Genomic DNA, 21,822 nt, shown 5'->3' with positions numbered 1-21,822 from the left:
TCAAAATAACCTCTACATATGTTAAACAAAGGTTTCTTCAGCAGTAAAGTCTGTCCCTACACAGCCTGAATACTTATCGTAATGAAGTCGACTGAATTCGTGAGCTAGTTTTCTATATAATTATTTTGAAGTGGAAGTTCTTTACCTCAGTGCAGACATTTGGGCTTGTTGGTGTTACATATTGAAGTGTTTATTGTAGCGCAAAAAAACACGAGGACGGAGAACAGTAAACAGACACACACATGTACTGTGTGTTTCTGTTTACTCCTCTGCGTCGTCGTGTTTTTTGCGCTGCAAGAAAAACTTCATAATCCTTTACCGCATGTCCACACATTGCAGATACTGCTTGCTGCAGCCGTGCCGAGAAAAGAATTGAGGTCATTGCATAGGTAATTGCCACTGGCCCCATATCACTCGCATGTGCCCAACGAGCAGAACAAAATGCTAAAAGTGAAGAAATTGGCAGCACAAGCTGGAATATTTGGCTACAGGAGTAGAGGTGAAGAAATGGGCAACAGAAGCATCTGAAAATCGAGAAGCAAGTGAAGTGGTCAAATCCAGGTCAGAGCATTAGCCTGAGCGAGGGTGGTTTAGCTAGAGAGTCGCGATGAAGTCGGTTAAGGATAATTTAAGTAGGCTTCAGAGAAGTGCGTAAATTTAATTATACTTGCGTCGTTTCAAGCGAAAATTTTCCTAATGACTGCTGCGTTTCCACCTTGATATCGTTGGATTGACATTTGCGCAAAACATAAATACTTCACTTAACGCTGATTACCACCTAATGGTGAGATCTCTCGAAATATGTTTTCCAGTGCACTCTTGCGACCTATATGAAGTCATGGATCTTCGCACGTGCTTTCGTATGGGTTCTAATTATCGGCTGAGGAGGGTCTGGCAAGATTACAGCGTGGCAGCTGAGTGCTTAATGCGCCCCTTATACAAAATCGCAGGCCAAGTAATTATAAGCTAATTGTATCTTGAGAGTGCTTGCAAAGTTACTATCAACTCAGTTACCAACCACAGATGGCCTTTTGCACTGAGCCAAATAGACATTTCAGGATGGAGCTCATATCTGCATTAATTTTCGCAGTATATTTTAAGCTACCGTGCAGTAGAAATGCGCGTGCGCAATAAAAAATAACGATGATTTTGCAAACATAGAGCCATATTAGATGACTGGTCTCAAGACGCAGATGCCACCGTACTTTCTGCTATTGATAGTAGATTTTATTTTGAAAGTTATTTACAATTCGTAGACGGGCGTCATTTCAGGATGTCACACAAACAACGCCAGCAGAATAACGTCATCATGAAACACCGAACGTCTCAATAGACCCATTTATAATGCCTTTATGCAATTTACTGTAGTTCTGTAATTTCTTTGTAACAGATTGAAAACATTCTAGCGTTAACAGCCCAAGATCGCGGCGCGTCAATGCTTCGGTAAAGTAAAATATCGAAAGTGCGCTCGAATATAGTTATTATACAGTGTTCTTGTTTATTCAGCTACATTAAAGCTACCATAGCGAAGTGCATTTTATCATACCTCAAACTTGCTGTACCATTTTGTTTTATTACCAGTGCAATTCTTCTGTAGGCAGGCAGCTAATACTTGTTCAAGAATGTACTATTTTTGTTTCTGTTATTCAAGAGCAATGGATGTGCAGCGTTTGCAACAACACTCTCAGTGGACCCCCATTTACTTGTTTTGATGGAGATATACAGCCTTGGAGCTAGTGGCGGAGAATACACCAGCAGATATTTGACAGCGTTCCGTCGCTTTGTTGTAGCTTTGCTGCCTGCGTTAGGTTGAAGGGTTCATTCTTATTTGACGAGCTACAGGTTACAATCTGTTCTCTGATTGTGAGGCAGAATTCATATATATGTTTTACAGTTTGCACGTACACCAGGTGTTTGGCGGTTTTTATCCACCCCAGACAGTGCGATCACATTTTTTTTTTAGTTGGGCCTCTCTTTTTTGAGCGTCACATTCCTTGTGTCATAAACAGGCGCATGAACTGCATCAAGCACACATACCAGTTAACCACGAATATGAAAATGTGCAGAGTTCAGTTATGACTCTGCGCTCGCTATGCGTGGACAAAATTACGCAGGCATATTTTTGTTCCTCTATTATGCTCACGAGAGTGCAGACATTCGAAGGTCACTTTTGGCCTGTTTCACATGCTGCGACTGGAGAAAAATAAATAAAGAAATATCTGTGCAATCGCGTGCGTAGCAATGCTTTTTTTAGACAGCTGGTGTGGCGCCCAGAGTTGCTTGCTGCCATGCATCGTGACAAACGCTACAGAAATGTTTTAATGCAGCGAAAAAAATGTGTACGTTATAATACTGTTGACCTGTCTTTATAGGAGCAAATAATACGCGTGTTATTTAAAAATGTTTTGAAGTTTAAATTTGTATTGGAGTGCGCAACCAGTGTTGGGCAGAAGGAAAAATGTATGTGTCTTACATATTATCTTAGATACTGTTTGGATATCTTGTATCTGTATCATGATTGGTCCGGAAAGACGTGTATCAGTATCTGTATTTGTGATATATGCAATAATGTATCGTGTATCTTAAGATACGAGATACTGCTATCGTAGCATTTCCGCGCGAAACTAGAAATGTTGGCTGAACTCTTCAAGCTGATACTGCCACCACTAAGCACCCTGAATAAAACCAAAGGCAGCAACATTTTATCTTTCCGCCAGAGCCCTCCAGAGAGGGCAGGCGATGACGACTGGGCGTTCCTATTGGTCGATAAGAATCACATGCTGGCGTTCGGGCCACGTCGACAAAGCAAGCGCACTAACGTCTGTGCGCAGCCGGCCTTTTATTTTCTTGAATCCTTTTCTGTTTAGTTTTTGCTAGATTCATTGCCATGACTCTTACTTGTAGCAACGGTACTGTGCCGCATACGCCAATGCGTGCGGCGTCTTTCGCACAAATTCTGATGCCGCTATAGTATCGTTATCGAAGTTTCTCTTGCGTGGTGCTTTGGTACAAAATCTGGAGAATGCTAGGTGTTAGGAAAGACATTAGAGAAACATTGTAATACCTTAAACTCCGTTTGTCTCATCAGCGTCCACAAGAGCCAGTTTAAGCTACTTTCCACAGGCACTGAATTATCTATTGTCTGTTCTTTTTAACAGGTAAGTTGACAATTCTTCTTTCTTAAGTTTCATAACTATTAGTGGTGCTGCCTGCATCGCATTACTACGAATACACTGTGATTGCGTGATACAAAACCACCGTTCTATTTTACTGAAATATATGTTTAGTTTTTTTAACTCACCTTCAAATTACTTACTGTTACAAGTCACCAGGTAATCCGAGCTGTAAGTGGCGGTAATGTAAATAGCAGCAATATGCTGCAACGCTTTGTGCCAATGCATCACATATGAAACGTTTCTGGTCCCCACACGTTTTCTCATACAAGCAAAATCATAAAAGGGTTGCACGTTAATGAGCAGTCGCTAACTAAAGCTCTACGCAAGCAGATAAGTAGAATATGAAAGGTCATTGCAGCTTTATATGCTATATATAAACGTTGCGTCACAAAAAGTGTCACTACCCTCGTTGTTGATGCTCTACACCGAACCGTTGATCCGCTATTGCATAGGTATATTACTGCTTGGGTAATATTCCTCTAGAGGGGCGTCGATGGAGAACACGCCGTTGATCTGGCGGGCTCATTCGACCACATGGTTCAGTGCTTGCTCTCCTTGTAAATATATTATAAATACGTCTCCCTGTTGTATGTGCCTTCACGTCACACCTCGGGGAAAGTGCTGGGGATCTGACGCAAGATGGAGCTCCGCAGTGGTCGCCAAGTCACCACTCTATGCTTGTCTTCCGGCGGTGAAACTACGTCAGCGGCGGCCGCCATTCCCGCCATCGTCGTGGCTGCACCATGTGATCCTGGCACCCCTTCCGGCGCTGATGGCGACGACGTCAACGATTGAATTCCACTCTTTGAGTGCGCATGCGCACATTACACGTGGTACTCGAGCTTGCTGCTGGCGGACCTAATATCTTACCTAAAGGAAACTGCGGAAGCGTAGTTTGATAACACTGAAGAGGAGCTCACAAGCTGGAGCGTATGTAAGACCAAACTTCGCGAGTTGCTTGGCAAAGCTGCAGGCTGCGAGCGCGCCGCCAAGAAAGAACTTGCCTGGCATGTGAAGACTTCTACCGAGTCATACATGACGTACATTCAGGATGGGCTGGCCTTTAGCCGAAAAGGTTGCGTCAAGATGCCAGAAGCCGATGAGGTCGCGCACGTTCTGAAAGGAATCGCGGACGTTGCGTTTAACCTGAACTTTCGATGGTCAACGACTCTTCGATGTTCAACGAAATTACTGCTGAATGTCGATGATGCTAAAAGCCGATGCATCGCCCACGACTTCACCCGCCTTCCAAACACGGGAGTGACATCAACGTGTGAGGATGTTCGTATCACGTTTCGCGGATATAAGAACAGGCTGTCTGCCAGCTTTTGACATCGTTGCAGGAGTTTTAGTTGACGTTGCGGTAGGGTGCGTTGTCACTCTGTCACTATAGCAAGCCAATAATGTTATGTAACTGTATATGTAATTACCATTCAAAACAAGGGATAATACAGGTGCTGTAAGGGCACAAAATCCGCAGCATATTTAAGGTTGATTGGTTTCTGTGTTGGCAAAAAGAAATTCTTCTCCGAAGAAGAGATACAATGTAACGTGTACGAAATATTGGAAAACAAGTTGACGATGCTGTTTATTGAAGTGACCGATTGAAATATGCGATCGTTCACAATTCATTACGATAGCCGGCACGTTTAGCATGTGAAATTTAATGAGCAGATTAGCTTTCATAACCTTTCAAGATGCATCAAGGAATTTACGCGTGACAGGAAAAGCTATAGAAAAAGAATGCGACTTAAGGCTAGGGTGTTCACCGCAACGTTGACACTTTGGGTACATTGCTGTCTCTTCGTACGACATTGCATAGGTTGGCATTACTTAAACTGCTCTGCACGCGCGATTTTCCTGTACAGCTTAAGGGGAGACGCTCCTCGAAAAAAAAAAAAACATTTCATTAAATATTTGTACTGGAGATTTGAAATTCCACCCGGTTATAGAGCATTACAAGCAGCTTTCACATCTCATTAGTTTCTGTGTAGCCACTATAGTTCTTGAGTTATGTCATACACAATGGGAAAATAGAGCAATTTTGCGGGCAATTTATTACGTGATTCATTTTTGCAAAAACTTCGTGCTGTAGCTTATTTCGCTCTTTGCAGATCGCTAAGTGCCGATGTCTATTCAAACAGCATCTAGAATTACTGCAACTATGAAAGAATAATTAGGACACATCAACAATTTTTTTTCAGTAACATGAAAATAACCTCGTACATTTATGATTGTCTGATACTAACAATATTTAGCATACGTACTCTTGAAGATATGTACAGTGCTGATACGTACTTGAAATTGCAATATCTGCCAGTAGTAGTTGTGAAAGTAGAAATTTACATTTCAGATAGTCGTGAAAAAAAATTATTGAAATGCTCGAATATTGTTCTATACTTCCAGCAGTCGTACACGCTCTTTCGCTAGATATCGGCTCTGTGCGATCTACACGGAGCTAAACAACCAGCAGCACAATAATGTGTGTGAAAATTTAGTACATTTTGCCATTGTTCATAACATAACTGAACAGCTATAACAGCTACACCAAAAGTAGTGAAGCAATTGAAATCTGCTTAGACAACTGTATAAATAGATTAAATTTGAAACCTCTAGTACGAGTAACGAAAAAGTATTACGAGGAGCGCCTCTCCTTAACAATTAACAAAATTGTGACGACCACAGAATGCCATTTTCTATCGTAGGGATCGAATATCGCAATGTAATGGGACCTCGCAAAGGTGCGTAGCAAGTACTAGGTCTGTAGCATAAAAAGCAAACGTGAACACGCACCCTATCTGCAACGTAGTATGTCAACGAACGCATAGAAATGGGAGAATAAAGTCTGCAGTACAAGTTTTTTTTTATTCTCGCTTCGCGTGTTGGTGCTACATACCGGATTCGACAGTTTACGTATCCGCCAATTGAACTTGTTAAGCGAGATGCCATTTCCCGAAACAAGCAGCGAAAAGTTCATGGTGCCATTTCGTCCAAAAATCGCAGCCGGTGTGACGTGTCACCGTTTCGTCGCAGTCGAAAAATGTAGGGAGGTATCGACATTGTGAATGCTATTTCCGCCGCATGTGGCGGAAACTGCACTTCCTGTGCGATGAAAATCGCACAATGTGCGACAGTCTTTAGCCACGCTCTCCATATGACAAAAACATTAAAGGAGAAAAAGTGAGCAAAAATAAAATATGAAAAGAAACGAAGCAAAAAGAAATTACCAGCCCTGCTGCCTATCGCTTATTTGTCGTTACGCTCGCGTCATTTACTGGGTATTTTGTAGCCTCGTGCTGATGGAAGGTAGAGGTTATGCCTCTTTCTCTTTCCCTTCTCCTACAGCTGTAGCTATATGTTTCACCTAACGCGCGTTTGAAGCTATGCGGCGCTCTTCTGTGCCCCTTCCACGGCTTAAGTGAGCATTCGTGGAAAGTTGCGTGTAAAGGAAGCTTCTGCCTATCACTTTGAGACCGGGAATCAGCGCAGCAAAGCGTCGTTCGGCTGTCTCTAAAAGACAGGTACAGTTTCTCATCGAATGCACTTGGATTTTCTGGCCCACACGTTGTTTATTGCATTCTTTGCACTAATTCACGGGCAATTGCAGTAAGCACTTTTGTTGCGCAGGAAAATTTAGGTACATATAGATCCACAAAAAACTAGTTTTCTTGCTCAGTTTGCATTGCCAAGATAACCCTTTCCCTGGCCACTTTACTTACACTACAGATGGTTGTAAACTGGCGGCACTAGGTGTCCAAATAATGGGCTTCATTAGCATTTCTAGGGGATGGGGATTGTTGGTGAACCGCCTATTGCGTTGTACTTCAACGCATTTCATGAGGTGTTGTATGTGCATATTTTCTGAGAGGCAGCACCGGCTTCAAGCTAGTGTGCGCTCCTGAAGTAGACAAAGTCAAAGAAATCAGATGGGCACAATTAGATTTTAATAAATTCCTTATGATCTGATTGATTTGACAGGATTGACACATGCACTTATTCCTTACCGGGCACTCGAGTTCACGTGCATACAACTGAAAGCTAGTGCTATCGCTACATGCAAGAGGCGCCTCCATGATTTGGAACGGACTCAAATGTTAGTGTTGATTCTATCTGTTGTGTATCTTCTAGTGGAAGTCTTTGTAATCATGCGGCATGCACTACACGAATTATGTAGTGCTTTCTGGAAGGCGCGTGGCCACTTGGGATTATGCTGGAACGTTTGACGACTCATCTATAAATTCCCACGCACTTGACCCGCACATCAGATTCGGACGATCGCCCTCTATGCTAGCCGCTATCGTTGTGTTTTAAGTGCCACTTGTTTTGCTGTGCACAGGTTCGCCAAATAAAGAGTTAACGTTTTTGAGTGATACTGTTGCCAGTGTGTTATTGTACGCCGCCATGGCACTGTGACGTCTGGCGGAGGTGCTTCTGCGTTCCTTTATGGGACGTCCCCACGACGCCATAATCCAAGGCTAAACGTTGCAGGCATCGTCCACGAAAAATCAGCGCGGATCTGTGAGCTAGCCCAACTCTTCAATTCTTACCGGTGCACGGGCTTCTACACTACACCCGTAAGCCCACGCCCAAGTTAGCAGCAACAATGACAGCCTCAGCGTCGTCTCCGCCTGTGACGCTACCGCAACCAAGGTAGCCACGGATCAATGACGAAACACCCATATACCTGGCTACATAAATAAAAAAGGGACGCGACGTTCAATAACTTGAACTCCGTCGGCACGTTACGGCAAGTCTATTTCTCTGTCGACGCTCCTCGGACGTGGTTCTAGAACTGGGAGACCACTCTAACAACGAGCGAGCTCTTTCGAAGCAACTTCTTGAACACCGTTACGAGCGTAGTTATAAGAGAAAGGGCTCAACTTCTGCTGCAATCCCGAGCGCAGTTGCCCAAATATAATATCACCACCTTCGCGGAAGAAATAACGCGTCTTTTCCACCACGCTGACACCCGCCATGATCTAGAAAAAATGAAGGTCCACTTTTTTGATGCACAGCATTAAAGAAATATTCACCGGACTAAATAGAAACACGCCCAATGACCGTTGCGCATTTTCTAACACAAGCCATGACCATCAAAAAGACGTTGGAAATGCGCAATAGGCAATATGACCGCCAAGGGCTCACGCTGAAGTTAGAAGTGCAAGAATTATATTCCGTCAACTTCTGAGAGAGTATTAGGGCAATTCTGCGCGAAGAACTGCGTGAAATTATCTTGCATCGCAGCCTCAAATGGCCTTTGTCTCCGACATCGGCCGTGATGAAATCCATCAGTCGCTGGGATTTGCTGAAACGCCACAACCTCAGCCGGAATTGATAAGCTACGCCACTGCTGTCCGCCGCCATGTTTCTTCCCACAGCCACGCCAAGACCCCGTCACGCCACATTCTCGTCGTCCGCCGCCGCCAGAACGCGCGCCCATCGGCCGGCGCAGCTATACTAGGGAAATGGACGCATGAGGCACTCCAGGCCATTGACCGCTTTGTTATCACCTTAGAGAAGCCGGCCATGCCTATCACCGATGTCCATACCGTGACTTGAGACTACGAGGGTTCACCGTCAACATTCCGTGCCCACAGGAATGCGTACGGCCTTGATATGACGCCGACTACATCGCCCCCACGCAATAAAGACCCTGGTGATTGTCTCGTTCGCCGTCGAAAAAACGCTACCTGTCGGCGCAGCGGCGATCACACACTTGCCCAGTCCGGTGCCGGCCCGAAAGCCCATAACCGAGAAAATAAACGTAGCAACCGATAGAGATGCGGTTGCTGTTCGTCGAAATGCCCAAGATCCTCCTCCTCCTCCTCCTCCTCCTCCGACGACGACGACGTGGTAAGAGCGACCTCGACGATGCCGCAACGAAACGCGGCCATCCAGATGTCGCCTCGAAGCCAAGCAGATGCCGCCTCAAGGAAGCTCGACGATGCAAAGTCACAGTACCGGGACAACACGACGCAGCTGTGATACGGTGCCATGGCCTGGCCAAATGGAAGGCCACGAAACACCGGCCTCGACCTTCCTATAAATTACCAGAACGTCAACACCCCAGAAGACACAGGTGCTAACTTCTGTCGCCAGAGGAAACTTCGCCGCCAAGTCAAATGAGTAAAGTAAAGATGGCCTCGGAAGTCCGCCGAACTCCGCATGGCTCGAGGACACCTGATAACGCCGACTTAAATCTGCAGGACTTGAATGACCGTTCATGACCGGACCTAACCAGCGACTTTCGTTAACCTCCAACAATGCTCACGTGACTTAATTCAGGGTATCGACTTCCTTAACCAACGGTTGGCACTTGCGGTCGATGATCGCATCGACCGCAAGTGCCAACCGATAACGCCTTCTGATGATCAAGTGATACCGCCGGAGAGCTCTCGCTGCCACCATGCCTTGATTGGGCTCGAAGGTCAAGTCAGCGTCCCGCCTTGCTTCATGAAGGCGGCCTCACATTCAGCGCTTTCCCGGGATTCCGCCACCCGGCGTCGCCCGCTGTCGACGCTGAGGTTGGCGCGCTCAAGAGGCACCAGATCTCGCCGCCGCCGCCGGAAGCAATTCGGTGAGCGCAGACCAATCATAAATTGTCCGCGTGCCGTTCGTGTGGTTGGACGCTCTTTGTGGCGGCGTTCATGCGACGATGTCGAGTTACGCAACACCAGAAAATGCCGGTAGAAACGATGGATGTGGGGCGGCCTTTATCATTATTTACGACGGCACCAAAATAGGTGCAGACGTAGGAGGCGTCGTCGAGGGTGACTAACTTCCAAAGCTCGACCTTCAAGTTTTCGACGCGAGAGCAATTGCTCAACTGCGAGGAGGAAAGACGAAAGCAATGCTGTGAACCTTCGAATTTAAACACCCGAACAAGGGCACAAAGATTGCCTGCGTGGAAGAAGCGACAGCAGTCGAAGATACGACAGTCCGCTATGATTCAGCCGAACCTACAATGACGCTCCGCGTTATTGAACCAGCCTCCGATATAATTCCGTTTCTTCCAAGGCATAAGTAAGCACAGCTCAAACATGTCCTGAAGGAACACAAGGACTTCCTTTCATCACCATACGCACATACAACAATTGCTAAGCATCGCGTAAAATTTGAGAACGCCCTCACCGTGTTTCGACACGAGAACTAGAAGCTATAATGAACGAAGTTGACGAAATGCTGCGCTACGTCATCATTCCGCCGTCGGAAAACCCATGTGCATCTTCTACTCATGGCGAAGAAAAAAAGGTTGGAACTCTTCGTTTTTGTGTCGACTGGCGTCACCAGAACAAAATCATGAAGGATGTGTACCCCTACCCGCGGAAAGACGGCGCGTTGGACGGGCTCTGCAATGCATGGTATATTTTGTCGATGGACCTAAGACGGGGTAGTGGCAAAATGGAGTGGACGAGGACAGCGAGAAGATGGCCTGTATGACGTCAGACAGCCTCTTTGAATAAATGTCATGCCATTTCTTCTTTACTCGGCACCAGCAAATTGCCAGCGTGAAATAGACATGGTGTTGGCTGTCTTGAAATTGATTTTTTTGCCTGAAAAGATGGCGCGTACCAACGTGAAGATTAGCCAAAAGATGTGATTGAGAAGCACACCCAACAAATTGTCAAGCAGGCTAAAGACAAGCTATAAAAAGTAAGCATTAGACAAATACTTGTATTTATTTATTTTTTTACTCATGTATTTATTTTATTTATTTATTTATTTTCAATAATGCTACACCTTCTGAGATCTTACAGAGTGGCCGTATTCACAGCACTGAAAACAAAAAATATAACCACATACAAAGCGTAACATAGCTCATCATGCAAAACAATAATGAAACTCGCTATTCAAATTAAACCATAAGTGAGTCTAACTTAGTTTAAAAAATTGCGAGTGAGTTTGTACTGTCAAATATTTCTGAATTTAGTTTTTTTCTACTCTAGTATTGCTGAGAAATGGAAGTAAGCATCAACTCTAGGCACATTAGATCCAAGAGCATATGCTTGACAGTAACGGGGTGACAGTCTGCAGGGAGGGCGCAAGTAAAATTCAGGATTTATCTTTAGTTTGCCATTGCTCAGTCGATAAAAAATTTTGCCAAGCTATTTTAATTCTTGAAGCACATTTGGGGAGGTTTGTCCTAACAAGCAGCGGGGCAAATTATTCAGTCTTAGAAAGCGAAAATGAATCCTCCCACCCGCCCACGGAGAGCTTATGATGAGAACAGCATGATTTATAATTTGATGTCTTCTATTAATTATTTATTATTATCATTACTAATCTCGTGCGTATGATATATTTATTAAAAAGTATTAGAATGCTATGACACTGCACTGCTGACACAAAATATCAAAAAATTATAGGAAGGCTAGAAAAGAATGGATGACAGGAGCACTTTTGCAAATAATTGAACAAAAAAATAAAATGTTATCTGGCTTTTTGGAAACAAGAAATTGGGCTGAGCTAATTGAGTTTAAGAAGTTCCGGAACAAATTAAGATCCGATTTAAAGAACGCCAAGTCTTTATTTATTCTGCATTAATAAGTATTCGTCTGTCTTGCACAACCCTAAACTACTTTGGCAAGGTATAAACTCAATGATAGGCAGCAAAAAAGAAGACCTGCCCTCATAATTAAGGGTCAGTGGAGTAACTTTTTCAGCGGTCTTACTTGCTTATAAGCCTAATGATCACTTTATAGCAGCAGGAGCATACCATGCACCCGTTAACTGTCATTTGACTGGGACTATAGACTCATACTTACCTCCCTGTAGTGCGGATTCTATATTTTTGTCACCTACTTCAACAGATGAAGTCGTTAAGATCATTAATGCCTTTAGGAACACGTGCTCACCTTTAGAGGATGAAATTGCTGTCTTTCCTATTAACTGCTAATATTGTCGCTGGCCCCACTCACCCATATATGCAATAGAATGCTGCTCTCTGGAGTACTCACAGACAAATTGAATATGGCGCATGTTACCGTTTTGTTCAGTGGATGCAGCAAACACGACCCGAACGCTTATCGTACGATTTCGGTACTGCCAATTCTCTCAAGAGTAACTGGGAGCGTACTTTCTAATCGGCTAAACAATTTCGTACAAGGTAAAGATTTCTTTGTCAACAACAGTGTGGTTTTCAATTATGCAAATCGACTCAAACAGCAGTGTTAGATATAAAAATACCATAATTACCAATATTGAAAATAGAGTGCTTTCAGTTCGAATTTCTCTAGATTTTTGTAATGTCTTCGACTCTGTGAAGCATACAATGCTTCTAAAAGAATTAGACATTCACGGAATTCGTGGACCGGGAAATGCACTTGTGAGTAGTTATATTACTGAACGGGCACAGTATACAGAGAATCATGGTTTAAAATTTAATTTCGGTATGGCGAATTTTGGTGCCCCACAGCGTTCAATTCTGGGAGCTCTTTTATTTACTTTTTATATTATTGACATTCTCAACGTTCGATTAACAGATTAACTGATAATACAAATTTATTTTTTTTTCGTTCTAATCTCAATGTATTGGAGCAGCAGTGTAATGCCTGGTTGAACCAGCTATCCATTTGGCTTTCTGTCAACCAGCTTCAATTGAATGTAAAAAAAAACAACGAAGTTCCTGCTTTTTCATCCAAAAAAACTAACCATTAACCTATCATATCCAATTAGAATTCAAAAACTCGCGTGTTGAACAGGTGCATAGCTGCCGATTTGTGGGTGTATGCTTCCGCAGAGACCTAGTGTGGACAGATCGTGTGAATTATATTAGAATGAAAATGGCCAGATCTATTTGTGTAATCTATCGTAGCGGGCATTTTCTTCCATAACAACTAACGAAACAATTGTATTTTGGTCTTCTTCATTCCCACCTTGTATAATATAACCTAGTATGGGGTACACGCAATAAAACGGAGTCCTTTAAATTGTCTTCCCTTCAAAAAAGAGCCCTACGAGTATTGTGTGTAGGCCGAGCACTCGAAGCAAATGTTATCGAGACTTGTCATGTTCGCAATCTTTTATCATTTCTATAGCTTAAATTTGGCAGTTAATATTTTCAATAAGGTCTAGCAGTATTTTGATACTTTCAGTAATACTTATTTGTCGAGCGATATAACATATGATTTACGTGTTGTCGCGTTTCCTACCACCAGATCTAGTACCAATTATGGAAAGCAATTTTTACATCACCAAATCTCATCCTTGTGTAATACGTACCAATTCATTGTGGAAATAGCTGTATAAAGTATTAGTGTATCGATGTTTAAGAAAAATGTAAGAATGCTTTTTCCTTCCGCATAATTTTGAAACATAAATTGGCATCAATCGGTGTGTTCTATCTTTACCTATTTCCTAATGACGTTTTTGTTTTCGCCGCAGCGTTTTCTGTCTACTGCTAAATATTTTGTGGAGTTCGTTATCATTAGTGCGTGTGTAGATTTTGTTATCTTTTTTGTGGTATTAATTTTAGTGGGCAGCGTTCCTGGGAGCTATGTGCTTTGCCTGTTCGCCACCTGTGCCACGACAGGTAATCCGGGGATAAGGCATTGTCATGAGGCATGATTTATCTGCCTCCTTTAGCCTCTCCTCGGTGGCATATTGTACAATATGGGCGAAATACATATTACTACTACTACAACTACATGTTCAGAGAAAAAAACGCTCACAGCAAGACGCTGCACTCGTTCGATTTTACTTACTACCGTTAGTCCGCACGGAGCCCGCACTATACTTGCGTACTGCAAGGCAGGTGGAACAACGGCAGTCTAAACCTTGAGTTTCATGTCACGAGATGCTTGTTACAATTTACGCCTCCTTATTTTGATATCACTGTGCAGTTCCGCAACTCTTTTGGTGGAATTCCTTTGTTTGCAATTTTTAATAGTATTAAATGGTGATGTTTTAGATGAAGCACTCCTGGAGAATGACTTATGAAAGTTAATTTCTTTGTCGTGGGCTCCACATCAACGAAACAATATTTAACGACTCATTTAGCAAGGTATGGACATGAACGCTTTTCCTAGACAGCACAAACAAAAAAATAAGAACAACCAGAGACAGTCGTCTACCAGAAGGCGAATCTCCAGCTGTGGATGCCCATCTTTAGGAAAATTGTTTACATGCAGAAAAAATAGCAGGGTTCCTATCGCACATTCTCGGGGCACCTAAGAAGTAGTAGGCAATGAAGCTGAGCGCTCATTGGTTATGTCTACAAGCTGCCATCTGTCACGGAAGTATGCCTCAAACCATTTTACTATCATGGGACTTACCCATACGTTTTCAGTTTCTGATAAGCTTTACGTAGCATACATTACCAGATTATTTCGAGAAATCCAAAGCAGTAACATCAACTTGCTCACAGTGGTCAAAACATCAAAGTGTAAAGTTTTACGGGTATAAACCACGATATAATTATTAGGCACGCCTTAGTGGGGGACACCGGGTTAATTTTGACTCCCTGGGGTTCAACGTGTACCTAAATCTAAGTGCGCGATTTTTTCTGCAACTCGCCCCCATATGAATGCGCCTGCCGTGGCCGGGATTCGATCTCACTGCCTCGTGCTTAGCAACACAACATCAAAGCCGCTAAGCCAACACGGCATGTTTTCCTTCGGGTTAAATAGTTATGTGAAATTGCTGCGAAATATTGAACCGTGTCAAAACGTTGAGTGACAGTTGACAAGCACCTGTGGAAACAATGCTGCATAGAATGGAATGCTGCTTGTACCAGGACGAATTTTTCTTCAACTATGAGGCTTTTCTTTCGAGGAACCCGTATGCGTTTCCTTTGTAGCAATTGCTACGAACGGGTGGATGTCTGATTTTATCTTTATTCATTATTTCTCTCCACCTTGCGGGTTTCCGCAGAGCTACTACGTCAGAATGGAATACGCTATCATTTTCAACCTACTCTAGCGGTGACGAGTACTACGACTCTCAGCAAACCAATGATCAGGCAAATCTCCCATTTCGAGCGATGCAGCAATTATTTGAACAAGCAATTTCGAAACCCATTCACAGTAACGTTTTAAAAATTCGTTGGGTATTTTAACTGGGCACAACTTTCCCTCACGTCTAAATTTAGCAGTAGTGCTACTATTCCTTCATTAGATACGATGACGTCACAATTATGTACCTTATTTCATCTCGTATCTTCTAGAGGATGTTCTCTCTTTGAAGAAAATATCGTGGCAAAGTAGGTAAAGGCTTCAGCTATTCTTAGCAGTTCGCAACCAACGGTTTGCTTGACTACAATGTTGTGTATCATTGTCTCCGAAGAAGATAACTATATTAAACTTTTTTTAGGACTCTGCACCACGTCATCAGCCATCGTGGTAAAAAAAATCTGTTCAGGTATCTCTTCCCATTTTTCATACCCGTGTGCTAAGCCATGAAACGGTCGCAGCTTTACTTGGAATCTTTTTTGCCCACCTCAAAGTCGCCGCATTAAATTAAAGGTATTGCAGGTCACCCACCGGCTGCCTCTTTCTATTCATTTTACTTTCCTTGGAACAATGCAAGATTAGCGTTTCAACTCATGAAACTGAAAGGGTTTCCAGAATTTATTCCCATCGTGTTCCTGTGGAAGCGTGTCAAGTCAAACTTCCCAAGCACTCACATTTGAAGCGTCATCAGCTGGTTTGAAATTGTGCGCGTAGCTTATTTCAGTTTTCGGAAGGATCCTATCTTCAACACTAATACGAGGGCTGAAGGTTTTATTAATTAGTCCCCCAATGGGCTCCTAATTGTAATGGGTCAGTGTTGTGCAATCCAGTGCTTGTACTAGGATATGGTTCACCATTATTTCTAGCCTTACGTTGGCGTGCGAGCCATTCAAGGAACCCGAAATTCGGCTATGCCAATCTATAAATTGAAATCGTCCATTAGTATTATTCTGCTTCGTATTTATTGTTGTGTTCATATAGGAGGTTCTGGCCAAGTACTGCACCAGGGTGGCCAATCCTGCTCTGGTGAGCGATAGCGTTACCGCTTCTGGTCACCGGGATCAGGCCACACTCCAGGCCTTTTTTGTGCAATTTTATCAACACGCGGATTTTTTTCTTTATACCGGTGGAAAATTGCCGGCACCGGGATTCCAAACACGGACCTCTTGCACGCGAGGTGGGTGTTCTACCTCTACGTCACCGCTGCATCATACGAACGCTAACATAATCCTAATCCATAAGAAAGGGGACACCAAAGACTTGAAAATTTATAGACCGATCAGCTTACTGTCCGTTGCCTATAAACTATTTACTAAGGTAATCGCAAATAGAATCAGGAACACCTTAGACTTCTGTCAAGCAAAGGACCAGTCAGCATTCCGTAAAGGCTACTCAGCAATAGATCATATTCACACTATCAATCAGGTGATAGACAAATGTGCGAAATATAACCAACCCTTATATATAGCTTTCATTGATTACGAGAAATCGTTTGATTCTGTCGAAACATCAGCAGTCATGGCAGCATTACGGAATCAGGGTGTAGACGAGCCGTATGTAAAAATACTGAAAGATATCTTTAGCGGCTCCACAGCCACCGTAGTCCGCCATAAAGAAAGCAACAAAATCCCAATAAATGAAGGCGTCAGACAGGGAGATACGATCTCTTCAATGCTATTCACAGCGTGTTTACAGGAGGTATTCAGAGACCTGGATTGGGAAGAATGGGAGATAAAAGTTAATGGAGAATACCTTAGTAACATGCGATTCGCTGATGATATTGCCTTGCTTAGTAACTCAAGGGACCATGTGCAATGCATGCTCACTGACCTGGAGAGGCAAAGCAGAAGAGTGGGTCTAAAAATTAATCTGCAGAAAACTAAAGTAATGTTTAACAGTCTCAGAAGAGAACAGCAATTTACAATAGGCAGCGAGGCACTGGAAGTCGTAAGGGAATACATCTACTTAGGGTAGGTAGTGACTGCGGATCCGGATCATGAGACGGAAATAATCAGAAGAATAAGAATGGGCTGGGGTGCATTTGGCAGGCATTCACAGATCATGAACAGCAGGTTGCCATTATCCCTCAAGAGAAAAGTGTATAATAGCTGTGTCTTACCAGTACTCACCTATGGTGCAGAAACCTGGAGGCTTACGAAAAGGGTTCTACTCAAATTGAGGACGACGCAACGAGCTATGGAAAGAAGAATGATAGGTGTAACGTTAAGGGATAAGAAAAGAGCAGATTGGGAGAGGGAACAAACGCGAGTTAATGACATCTTAGTTGAAATCAAGAAAAAGAAATGGGCATTGGCAGGACATGTAATGAGGAGGGAGGATAGCCGATGATCATTAAGGGTTACGGACTGGATCCCAAGGGAAGGGAAGCGTAGCAGGGGGCGGCAGAAAGTTTGCTGGGCGGATGAGATTAAGACGTTTGCAGGGACGGCATGGCCACAATTAGTACATGACCGGGGTTGTTGGAGAAGTATGGGAGAGGCCTTTGCCCTGCAGTGGGCGTACCCAGGCTAAAGATGATGATGATGATGATATTTCTGATTGCCTTTGGAGGAGCATCAGTTTTTTTTTTACAACACTCCAGGGAGCTAGTTGCTTTCTTATATACGGTGCCAATGAATAATATACTCTCAGCTAGAAATATTCTGCAGCCAACATTTGCATGCTCATTCATGTTCGGAGTCATTCACATTATATTGTTTTTTTTTAATCAGTAGGGCAACACCATCACCCCTGCTCGTCCTTTCTAGGCGGATAACGTTGTAGCAGTTAGGAAAGACCTCATCCTTCTAAATGTCATTTTGCAACTAAGTTTCCATTATTTCCATTAAATGTGGATCCTACAAAAACAACATAGTAGTAATAGTAGTAGTAGTAGTATATTACTTTATTCAGCATAAAATTATAGGCCGAATATATCGACCGCCTAGGCGACAAGTGGACGCTGTTCTTCCCCTTCAGCACCAAGGTACTCGAGCCAGGTGGCTATGGAAAAGTGAGGGGGAGAATAGGAAACATTGCTGAGAAGCCGAGAAGTAGGGTAGGCAATGTGAGAGGTTCGCATATCTGGAGGGGCAGTTGGGAGAGGAGGGCTCTGATCAATAGCGGTAGAGAAAGAGGCGGCAGGGGGTAATCAATGCGTCCATTTGAATATCCCGCAGAAGGTGCGCATCCGGAGCAGTGAGTGCTGCATCAGGGCGATGATAGGAGCGCTTGTCTAGAGGGAGCTGAAGGTAAAGGTACTTGTGCTACTACTTGTACTACTTGTACTATCCTTATGGTGCAGTGCAGGGAGAGTCTGTCAAAGTCCTCCGAGGTTTCGGGCCAGGGAGTCAATCATGCCTGGTTAAACGCATCGCGGGCGAGCTGATGAGCCAGCTCATTGCCGTCAATCCATGAATGCCTGGGATACAGAGGAGGAAAACGGTGGAAGCCTGCAGTGCAGAGACCGCTCGTTCGACCACCTGTTGAGTGAATAGGGGAGTGTGCGCTTCCGCATGTGGTGCATGGCGATATATATTCCGGGAGAGAGGGTAGTAAGGGAAATGATTGTAGGGTGTGGGCAATGGCAAGGAGCTCGATAGAGACTGCATCCGGAGGGTGTAGGCATGGGCCGCGGTTGTCAGTTTTAGGGGCGGGAAGGGGGACAGTCGCTAGCGTAACTGCAGGACCTTTAAGGAGTTAGGAAGGAGGCATTTCTGTAGGCTACTACAGGGGTAGTAAAGGGGGTAATGGTGCTGCACGGCCGCGTGACGACGGCGGGCATGAGGCGAGTTACTGAGTGGCAGGTCGTGACAACGGGGTGGAGGACTTGCGTATTCTAGGCTGCAGGCATAAGGAAGTCAAGAAGTTTGTATTGGGATGCGATAGAAATGGAGAGCCTGAAAAATGGCGGGAGATAAGCGTATTGTAGGAGCGCTGATATGAGGAGTGGTTAAGAATTAGAAACTAGAATTGTTGCGGAGCAGAAGAAAGGCCAGCAGTGGTGAGAAATAAATGGGGTCTAGGCCTCATTTCAGGGCCTCCTATACGTGACTGAGAGAGCCAGACAAATACCAGAGATTTGCCGTGACTTCTGTTCTCAGTCATTGTCGCGAGAAGCAGAAGTAGAGTCTTTAGGCACTTTTACACAAGTTTGGGCGTGCAAATCCACATGTAGTCCATAGTAATCTATTTATAAAACGTCTAGCTTTCACGAGCTTTACGTTTGCATCAGCATTGCAATGTGATCGCACTTAATACAAAAGTTCTTCCCATTTTCGCTGTGCTTCACGCGAATAGTCATGTAAAATAGTTCTTTCTGCTCCTTTTTACTTGTTTGAAATATCGTTTCTGTTTGTGGTTACAAACCTTACAAAGATCGCTTCCTTTTGTGGTTTCCCTTTTATTTTTTTATTGTTACAAACCTTCAACATATCTATCTCGATTTCTCTTCTGTTGTCCCAGCCGCTGAATCCTTTCTGCTGACGTCACTTCTACATCGAAGCGATCTGGGAAATTACCCTTTCCAAATGCATTTTTAATTCCTTCTTTCGTTTCATTCGGGTTTCACGAGACCCCATAAACAATCACGTTGGTCCACCTAGCCCTGGCTTCGAAGTCAACAGTTTTCTTGTCATGTTGCTTAACTGTGGGTTCCTGATTGCGTACAGTGGTTTCGAGGGCTTCCGATTTCGCGAACATCTCCGCAACTATATCCAGCTTTTGTCCTAGCGAAGAAAGTATAAAATTCATCTCTGCTTGTTTCTCGAAAATAAACTGCAGCAGTTCATTAATAGGAAGATCGGGATCTGTCTCCACATCCCCACAAAGCACGTGTTTCGGATGACACCACAACAAGCTTATCATATCACTACAGTTCACTGGGAGTGGCGGAAAAATTAGGCACAGAAGGTCTGGCCTAAATGAAACAGGGGAAGAATAACCAACCTGTAAATGAAGCCGTGCGGATTTATGTGAGACTGAAAAACTCATGATGTGGTGAAAGCTTTAGAACCTCCGAAAAGTAAGGCAATCTCCCTCCGTCTCTCGACGCTCAGTTGCCTGGTCATGTTACACCATCTTCTTTCAATCGGAAAAATGAAAAGTAAGTGTGAGAAACTCGGCGCGGCAGCTCAATTGGTTTGTGCATCACACGCATAATGCGAAGACGAGGAATCGTTCCCTACCTGCGGCAAGTTGTTTTTTCATCATCTTTCCCTGCCATTCATTTATGATTTCTTTAATGCATTTGGTAAGTACAAGCAATTTCGCCTATGTTTTCATTGGTACCTTTGTTGACTTCTCATGATATGATTATTAAAAAATCGGGCCCCTTGGTTAACCCCCTTTCCTCTAATGCTTACAAAACGAGAGACTCGAATCAGGCAACATTTATGCCATCGAGTAGTTATTGACCAGTTGGGTTCTCCTAGAAAGATCACGTACTCGTAACGCTTGCGGCATAAAGGCTGTTCCACATCTGTCGCCAAGGTTTGTGAGTGGTTGCGCTGGCTAACACTCCCAAGATTAGTTCTATTAGTAACACATAAATACTCAATAAAGTGAATGGGGAAACCGCGCCGCGGTATCGCGATTGGATAGAGCATCGCACGCGTAATGTGAAGACGTGGGGTCGTTCCCAACCTGCGCTAAGTTCTTTTTTCATCCACTTCCACTGCCATTAATTTATGATTTTTTTAATTCGATGGGTAAGTACGATTTCCCCTATGTCTTTCCTGGTGTCTTTGTTTGTTGGCTTCTCATGTCTATAATAAAAATCGGTACGTTGATACGTTTGCTTACTCATCATTTTTCCCGGCACTGCGTTTCACCAGGTAACAACTTAAGTTTATCGCAGAGCGCAAGAAGCGCTTGCACGATTTGAAACTTATTCGAATGTTATCGTTCATTCTACCTGTCGTTTATGTTCTCCTCGAACTATCTGTAATTGGTTAGTAATCCTGATGCGAACTGTGTGGCGTTTTCTAAATACAGGAGTTCCCCAGGGGTTACGCTGGGACATCTGACGAGTCATATATAAAAGCTGACGCGCTTGATCCACACACCAGATTTGGATGGTCGCTGATTGTCCTCACCGATAATGGTGTGTTTCGAGCGCCACTTGTATGGCTGAGCTCCAGCCCGCTCGATAACAAGTGGAAGTATTGTAGTCAGGCTTCTGTAAAACATTATTCTACGACGTCGCAACAACGTCACAATAGTGGAAACGTGAGCACTGCGTAAAAACATACTGAAAGAGATCCCTTAGCTCAAGGCTTATTTTAGACCTCTGTGAACTGGTACACAAATAACATACTGCACGAGTAACTGCTCTTCACGGAGCAACACAACATCATTCGATTATGAGAGCACCGGCACAGTATTCATTATATTCCATCTACCTTTTTTGAAAGGGTAGAACAAAAAAATTTAACAGCTTGTTGAATACGCAGGCACAGGTACTATCATGTCGAAAAGCATATAGCTGATCCCTGTTTCATAGCAACTGGTAGAATACAAAGCTAAACGTGTCTTCACAGCGCCTGTGGCATGTTTGCTTCGTGATCTCACGGTAGGCTGCAGCGAAAGGCGCACGGCTTGCGGGCAGACGACAACCTTGCTGGTTCACTTTGCGCAACGCGCCCTGTTGCCGAGCGGCGTCCTGCTACCGAGTCGCTCCGGCGGAGCTACGAGCATTG

The 21,822-nt window shown here is 43.8% G+C and overlaps 1 protein-coding gene across 3 annotated transcripts in view; it reads left to right on the top strand.

Moving 5' to 3' along the window:
- The window catches only part of LOC139046702 (sulfotransferase ssu-1-like), a 91,231-nt gene that overhangs the window by 21,699 nt on the left and 47,710 nt on the right, over nt 1-21,822 (top strand). Inside the window, exon 1 of one of the 3 annotated variants that reach the window (XM_070521443.1) lies at nt 6,601-6,697. The exons of the other annotated variants lie outside the window; for them this stretch is intronic. The gene's annotated coding sequence lies outside the window, so the exon portion shown is untranslated. Of the gene's footprint in view, nt 1-6,600; nt 6,698-21,822 lie in introns of those variants that run through there. 3 annotated transcript variants of the gene reach the window in all.

The sequence above is a fragment of the Dermacentor albipictus genome, chromosome 7 (assembly GCF_038994185.2).
Source record: "Dermacentor albipictus isolate Rhodes 1998 colony chromosome 7, USDA_Dalb.pri_finalv2, whole genome shotgun sequence".
Lineage (NCBI taxonomy): Eukaryota > Metazoa > Arthropoda > Arachnida > Ixodida > Ixodidae > Dermacentor > Dermacentor albipictus.
The sequence above is the reverse complement of the archived record's forward strand: the minus strand, read 5'-3'. Positions and strand labels throughout refer to the sequence as shown.